General features: G+C 35.5%; 1 non-coding gene across 1 annotated transcript; it reads left to right on the top strand.

Annotated features, from left to right (window-relative positions):
* Positions 1-1,018: 1,018 nt before the first annotated feature.
* Positions 1,019-1,125, top strand: LOC139846258 (small nucleolar RNA R71). Its single transcript, XR_011758985.1, has one exon. It is a non-coding gene; the product is annotated as a small nucleolar RNA R71 (small nucleolar RNA).
* The last annotated feature ends 7,521 nt before the right edge of the window (positions 1,126-8,646 follow it).

An 8,646-nucleotide genomic window follows, 5' to 3' on the forward strand; every position in this document is an offset into this window, starting at 1 on the left:
GTAACAAACAAAATATCAATGAAACCGAGTGTATTGATACCGAATGTCAACTGTAACAGTTAACAAACCGAGTCTAACTATGAAACTTAGAAATTTGATCGAATAACTGCTAGAACCACTTGAATTAGCTGTGAATGATCAAACCGAATGTGATAGAACCATAAATACACCACAATCTGCAACACTTAAGATGAATTTCTGACTCTAAAGCAGACTCGGTATGGCAGTTTAGAATACCGAATGAAGATCAAATCTTCAACAATTAAAGAATTGAAGAAATTGAACCGTCAAATTTGTGATTATACACCTTACGAACTCAACTGAATCCGCAAACCTTCACTTAAACACATAATCAAGCTTGAATTGATCAATATTGAGAATTTTAGCCACGAACTCTAAAAATCAACATGATTCTCCATAATTATTGTTGTAAAGATGTAATGATGATCAAAACTCTTTCTAATACACCTAATTAACCTTCGCTGAACTTATCACAAGAATCTGAACGATAGATTATCACTTTCGATGATACCGAATGTGATTCAATCTAACCGAGTGTGATTAGATTCTGTAATCTTCAATCGTTGATCGATATAGTAATGTAATATCGCTCCCTGGACGCTCTGATACCAAATGATAGGTTATATCATAGTGAGAATTGAAGATGTGATAGATTGAGTGAGACTCGATAAGGTAAGAACAGACTCGGTATTAGAGAGAATCTGTAAAATTACATTCCACATCTTCTTAAACTCGTTTAGGAATTGGTAAAATTTGAAGAGTGAGGGTGAGATCTGGTAACCTAGTTGCCAGCATTTTTACCGTATGAGTGAAGATGTCATCCTTCTCAGTAGCTTAATTGCTCCAATCTTCCTGTTGCGCAGCTATTGTTTCTAAGAGATTCCATGCTTCGTCTGCTGTTCGTGACATGAAATTACCTTACGAGGCCATGTCTAGGAGAGACTTATCATCCTTGGTCAAACACTTGTAAAGCGTGCAGTTTATGTCTGCCTGACTTAATGAATGATTCGGACATCTTTTAAGCATCACCTTTACTCTATTCCATGCTAGACACAATGAATCATTTTATTTTTGAGAAAAGTTTGTGATGTCATTTCTTAAACAGGTTTGCAGGGATGGTGGATAAAATTTGTTTGAAAACTTGGCGGCTAGTTCCTCCCATGAATGTATTGAATTTCGGGTTAAGCTCATCAAACCATGTTAAAGCGCGTGTAGACAGAGAATATTGAAAAAGATGAAGTTTCATAATGTTTTTCTCATTTTATTCCTTCTTAAAAGAGTCAACCAGACTGATAAATTTATTTAAGTGAGAGTTTGGATCGTCAGTCGAAAATCCTTGATTTTAGGAATTCCTTCGGTTCCTAAGGTGATTGGTCCTCCTCTTTCCTCTAAGCATGACTTTTGCATAGAAGCAAGGGTAATTTGTTGTTCCATTTTTCTAGATTTTCTCTTTAAAAAAACTTAAAAAGTAACTTTTAGAAAATACTAATTAACTAAAAGGATCGATAATTTAATTAATACAATTATCCTTGAAATTCAGTCGCTAACCTTTTCGGATATTCTAATTGATAGGACTTCTTACAGATTACTACGCACCTAAGTGGCCAAATCAACTATGTATAGGCAAGATCCTTTTGGTTCCAATATAATTGGAGACTATTCGGAAAATCCAACAACAAAGTCCGTGTATAATTGTCTTTCTTAGACACCACCAATGTAACGACCCGCACTTTTTCGATCATTCTATACTTATAAGATTAATATTTACATAAACTAAACCTTACCAACATGATAAGCAATCCAAATTGTTGAGACTTATGTTTTTGAAATGAGTTTTACACAACGTTTGACCGTCTAGTTTGACCGATGATATCACGAACTATACAATATATGATAATTATACGTTTGTGTATATATATGTATATATACAGATTTAACATGATTTAAGGATGTTTTAATATCTCATTTTGTATTAATAACAATAAGTTATAAGTATATTTTGAAACTACTAACTTAAGTTTTCAAAACGATAACCATACGTAACGTTATTTGACTTAAATACTTATGACCTATAATGTTTATACATATATCGTATAAGTAATGTATTTAATCACTTTTAAAGACTTAAATACATAAAACAATATAAGTATATTTACAAAAGATAACTATATTTGAGTCCTCGTTCCGTTTTCTCAAAGATTTCTATACGTATACCTAGGGTATATGTACCTGTATCATACGCAGCTTCTAGATGTATTTACTATTGGTATATACCAATAAAAATCTGCTCCTTAGCAGCCTTAAATGATTAAGAAACATGTGGAACCAACCATTTGTCAAGTAGCATGAATTATTTAGCAAGAAAACAAAGTTAGGTATCTTTTTTTTCCTTTATAACCTAAAAACGTTTTTATGCATGCACACCATTTCTTCACCCCATTTTCTCATACTTACACTTCCATTTCTCTCTCAAAATACTCTTAACTTCATACTTGATCATCTCCAAGCATTTTCCCCATCATTTAGCTTCAAAAACAACACTTAAACCTCATAAGAAAACCTTACAAAAACACTTCAAGAAATCCTTCCAAGAACACCAACTTACTTCCAATCTTTCATCCACTTCTATCACCCTTTTGGTTCTAGGTTCTTACTCCTCTTTTACAACAACCTTGTCCAAGGAACTTGAGGTAGAATCTATGTTCATAACCTTATTCGATTCATATATATATAGCTATCTTATTTTGTGGTATAAAATTTTAACAACAAGAACATAGTTTGAATGTTTTCAAACTTGTTTGCAAACTAAATAGATCCTTCTAACTTAACTTTTAAAATACTCCAAGACCTGTAATATAACTTAAATATATGCTAATTTAACAAGGTATAACTTGGTTTTTCAAAGATTATCTTAAAAACTGTTTTTACGACGTCGGAGTGCCACCGGGGGCTGTTTTGGGTTGGATAATTAAAAACCATCTTAAACTTTGAATTGGAGGTTTATTTTCTGTAAAAATGATTTTTACTATGAATATGATAACACATAAAAATTTCATGATTTAACTCAAAGTATAAGTATTTTTAGAAAAATAATTATTTAAGGTTGTTTACATGATGGAAAATGATTAACTTCATAAGTTTCACTAAAGTTTGACCTATGCCGTGTGATTTTGAATACAAACTAAGGTATTTACAGTTCATAGTCTTAAAGAGGGACTCGATCCAAGGAGATGGCAAGTTGAATCAACGAAAACGGAGTTGTAACGAAGAAACTATGACCGAAACAAAATCGGATATCCAAGACTAGTTTAGCCACGAAAATAATTGGGAAAAATTAAATAAATCACATCTTTTTAAGTTAACATGATATTTTATATATATGTACTTATAATTCAATTTTATATGGTTCAGGATCACCCGTAAACAACACGAGAAGATTAATCATAAGATCTCATGATTGTACGCAACACGTCATTTGACAACACCGGTACTTTATGTACGCAACACGTCATTTGACAACACCGGTACCGTGGGTCAAGATTAATCTCGACCAATACATATACGATGGGGTTTTATTTATTTCGTTGGGGGTTTTATTTATTTCATTGCGGGTATATTAAACATCTAAAAATGAACCATTAAAATTGAATTACTAACAACAAACTGCTAACTACGGACTAAGGAATTATTCAAAGTATTAAAAGTATAACAAGTATATATATGTGACGTTTGTTTAAAAAGAAAAGGTATTGATATATTATATATGGATAGGTTCGTGATATCAACCGGAGACCAAGTCAAATTATATATATATCTTCAAGACGAAAGTGAGTATATAGTCCCACTTTTAAACTCTAAATATTTCGGGATGAGAATACATGTATTTTATGTTTTACGTTATGGACACAAGTAACTGAAAAATATATTCTACGTTGAGTTGTACCACTGGCATACTTCCCTGTAGCTTGGTAACTGTTATTTACAGCGGTATTGTAAACGCGAATCCTGTTGATAGATCTATCGGGCCTGACAACCCCAACCGGACTGGACGACCAGTATTCAACGGTTGCACAGTACTTCGTTTCGTGACTACACTTGGTACGGTGTAGTAAGATTTCATAATAAAGGGAATATGCGACGTGATTAAATGTTAAGTATGGTTACCAAGTGCTCAACCACTTAGAATATTTTTATTAAACTGTTTATATACGAAATCTTGTGGTCTATATATATATATATTGCTGCCGGCATTAAACCTATATTTCACCAACTTTATGTTGACCTTTTAAAACATGTCTATTCTCAGGTGATTACTAAAGCTTCCGCTGCATTATGTTGATTTTGAGCAGGATCTTGCGTACGCATATTTGTGTCAAAAATAAAACTGCATATCCAAGGATTTGTGTTGTAAAATATGCTCGAAATCGTGTTGTTATCATTATATGTAAAGTTTGTAAGTCGAAGATTATCGCTAAACGATAATCATCTTTTTATTGTCTAAAGTTTGTAACAAAAATAATGGTTATGGTTTGTAATGTATAATATATGCAGTTTCTCTTTTAAAATGTCGCATATAGAGGTCAATACCTCGCAATGAAATCATACGTTATCTAACACGTTCTTATGGTTAAGGACGGGTTATGACATGTGGTATCAGAGCGGTGGTCTTAGCGAACCAGGTTTGCATTAGTGTGTCTAACTGATAAGTTGTTAGGATACATTAGTAAGTCTGGACTTTGACCGGGTCTGATTTAAAAACCATTGCTTATCATTGTTGGTTAAAATTTATATGTAAATATTATGTAGTACTAATGGGTTAGTTGTTGTGTGATAGATGTCGGGCTCAAAACTTGTCATCACGTTCAGCGACTCCGAACCAGAATCTTCAGATGGTGTTCCAGTCATTAACCTATCCGATGACGAAAATAATATCTTTGGGGAAGACTCACAAATTCCGGATGAACCGACTATAGAGAACCCGGAAAGTGAACCCGAGGAGGAAAGTGAACCCGAGGAGGAAAGTGAACCCGAGGAGGAAAGTGAACCCGAGGAAGAAATACAGGAAATTACAAAAGACGAGTTCGAACTAGGAAAGAAACGAAAGGCTAATGAATTAGAAAATTCAAATCCCGAGTTTAGTAAGGATGATGTGGCACCAACTCCACTAGACACTACCACCCCTATTCCCGCTATTCCTATTCGTTCTATCCCGGCATCCAGTTCTTCAGTCCCACAGCCAAAATATAGGCAGACAGCCAGGATAAGCGTTAAGCGATTCTTTGAACCTAAACGTCCTAGAAAATAGACCAAACGATGCGCTGCCGTATTAAACCATGGGATCATATAATGTTTTGTATAATATTATTAGTGTGGTTTGCTTAATGTTCGATGTAAGATAAGCATATGTAAAATAGTGAAGTGTGAAATGCAATAATTTTCCATGGTTAAGTATTATTTAGATGGTAGTAATTGATTCTGTACTAAGCTATTAAGTATGGACATTAACGGGTAGGTACTACCCTAGATATAATTATAAAACGCTAATAAGAAGAAAAGGCTTTTATAATAATACCTGGTTCATATTATTAATAAGCTATAATGTACTGTAAATATACACTACATCTATAATATTCCATGTGAATAATTATTTTCTTTTCATTCTTATAGAAGAATATGGCGCGATTGAACCGAATGACGGAACAAGAAATCCAGGAACTCATCAATCAGCGAGTGAACGACAGAATGTTATGGGTCGAGGCTGCAAGAGGTGCTGCAGTTAACCCAAATCCTCGTGTGGGGTGCACTTACAAAACTTTTCAAGCTTGCAAGCCCTCATCATTCAGTGGAACAGAAGGACCGATCGGTTTAACCCGGTGGATAGAAAAGATGGAGACTGTGTTTAAAATCAGTGGTTGTGTTGAAAAGGACATGACCAAGTATGCATCGTGCACTTTACAAGATAGTGCACTCACGTGGTGGAAAAATTATGTGAAGGCTGTAGGAGGAGATGTAGCTTATGATACTCCATGGGAAGAATTCAAAATAATGTTAATCAACGAGTATTGTCCAAGGAACGAGGTTAGAAAGTTGGAAGATGAATTACGAAGCCTGAAGGTTGTTGGTACTGAAATCACCAACTACAATCAGCGATTCATGGAATTAGTTTTGCTATGTCCTGAATTGGTTCCAACCGAAGAACGGAAGATTGAAATGTACAAAGATGGTTTGCCCAAAAAGGTCAAGGCAAATGTTACAGCATCGAAACCTAAGACAATTTATGAAGCTATAACCATGGCAAACGAGCTAATGGATCAGGTCATCATGGATAAGAAAGCATCCAATACTGATGTGAAGGTATCAGGTAACAAAAGAAAGTGGAATGGAAATTATGATCGAGGTAACCAACAACAATCTTTTAAGAAACAAGAAACCACGCAAGGTGCAGGTAGTGGTTCAAGCTTTGGTTACAAAGGACAAAATCCTTTATGCAACCGATGCCACAAACATCACTCTGGCTACTGTAATGTGGTATGCAACAAATGTAATCGAAAGGGTCATCTTGCTGAAGATTGTAGGGCTCTCGTTACAAATACAAATGGTACCAAGACTCCTGCCACCAATGTAAATAGAACTGCTTTGGCTACCATTACTTGTTATGGGTGTGGAAAACAAGGTCACTATAAGAGCCAGTGCCCGAATCCAGAGAAGAATATCGGACCTGCACGAGGGAGAGCATTTGTTATTAATGCTAGAGAGGTGTGTGAAGACCCGGAGCTTGTTACGGGTACGTTTACCATTAATAACTTATCCGCATCTATTATATTTGATACTGGTGCTGATAGAAGTTACGTGTGTAGAGACTTTCACGCTAAATTGAATTGTTCATCATTACCTCTAGATGCTAAGTACATGATTGAGTTAGCTAATGGTAAACTAATTAAAGCCGATAAAATTTGCCGTGATTGTAAAATAAATTTAGCCGGAGAAACGTTTAAAATTGACTTAATACCCGTAGAATTAGGAAGTTTTTATGTAATAGTCGGCATGGACTGGATGTCCAAAATAGGAGCTGAAGTTGTGTGTGCCAAGAAGGCAATTCGCATTCCTCGTAAGGATAAAACGCCAGTAATGATTTATGGAGAGAAGGGTAACTCAAAGCTAAAACTCATTAGTTATTTGAAAGCTCAAAAGTACTTGAAGAAAGGGTGCTATGCTATCTTAGCACATGTTAATAAAGTCGAAAAGAAAGAAAAAGAGAAGTGCATCAATGACGTGCCTGTGGCAAGAGATTTTCCTGAAGTATTTCCGGAAGAGTTGCCGGGATTACCTCCATTTAGATCTGTAGAATTTCAAATAGATCTTGTACCAGGAGCTGCACCGGTTGCCCGTGCTCCATATAGACTTGCACCGTCCGAGTTAAAAGAACTTCAGAGTCAGTTAAAAGAATTACTGGATCGTGGATTCATACGACCAAGTACATCACCGTGGGGAGCTCCAATTTTATTCGTCAAGAAGAAAGACGGATCTTTCCGAATGTGTATAGATTATCGTGAATTAAATAAGTTAACTATCAAGAATCGGTATCCACTACCGAGAATTGACGACTTATTTGATCAACTCCAAGGATCATGTGTTTATTCGAAAATCGACTTAAGATCGGGTTATCATCAATTACGTGTCAAAGAAGAAGATATACCGAAAACTGCTTTTCGAACACGTTATGGTCATTACGAATTTTTGGTCATGCCGTTTGGGTTGACAAATGCGCCAGCTGTATTCATGGACCTCATGAATCGAGTTTGTAGTCCATATTTAGATAATTTTGTTATCGTTTTCATTGATGATATTCTTATCTATTCCAAGAGTGAGCAAGAGCATGAGCAGCATTTAAGGTTGATATTAGAGTTGTTAAGAAAAGAACAACTATATGCTAAATTTTCTAAATGTGCTTTCTGGTTGAAAGAAGTGCAATTTCTTGGCCACGTTGTTAGTAGCAAAGGAATTCAGGTTGATCCAGCAAAAATTGAAGCCATTGAAAAATGGGAGACTCCTAAGACACCAACGCAGATACGCCAATTTTTGGGTTTAGCCGGTTATTATAGAAGGTTTATTCAAGATTTTTCCCGAATAGCTAAGCCGTTGACAGCGTTAACACAAAAAGGGAAGAAATATGAATGGACTTCTGAGCAGGAGAGTGCATTTCAATTACTAAAGAAGAAGTTAACTACGGCGCCTATTTTATCGTTACCAGAAGGGAACGATGATTTTGAAATATATTGTGACGCTTCGCGACAAGGTTTTGGTTGCGTTCTTATGCAACGGAAGAAAGTTATTGCATACGCATCCCGAAAATTAAAGATTCACGAGCGGAATTATACGACGCATGATCTAGAACTGGGAGCAGTCGTGTTTGCATTGAAGATATGGAGACACTACTTGTATGGGGTTAAATGCACTGTGTTTACTGATCATAAAAGCCTTCAACATATTTTCGATCAAAAACAGCTGAACATGAGGCAACGTAGGTGGGTTGAGTTAATAAATGACTATGATTGTGAAATTCGTTATCATCCCGGGAAAGCGAACGTGGTGGCCGACTCTCTAAGCAGAAAGGAACGAGAACCA

The sequence above is a fragment of the Rutidosis leptorrhynchoides genome, chromosome 4 (assembly GCF_046630445.1).
Source record: "Rutidosis leptorrhynchoides isolate AG116_Rl617_1_P2 chromosome 4, CSIRO_AGI_Rlap_v1, whole genome shotgun sequence".
NCBI classification, from domain to species: domain Eukaryota; kingdom Viridiplantae; phylum Streptophyta; class Magnoliopsida; order Asterales; family Asteraceae; genus Rutidosis; species Rutidosis leptorrhynchoides.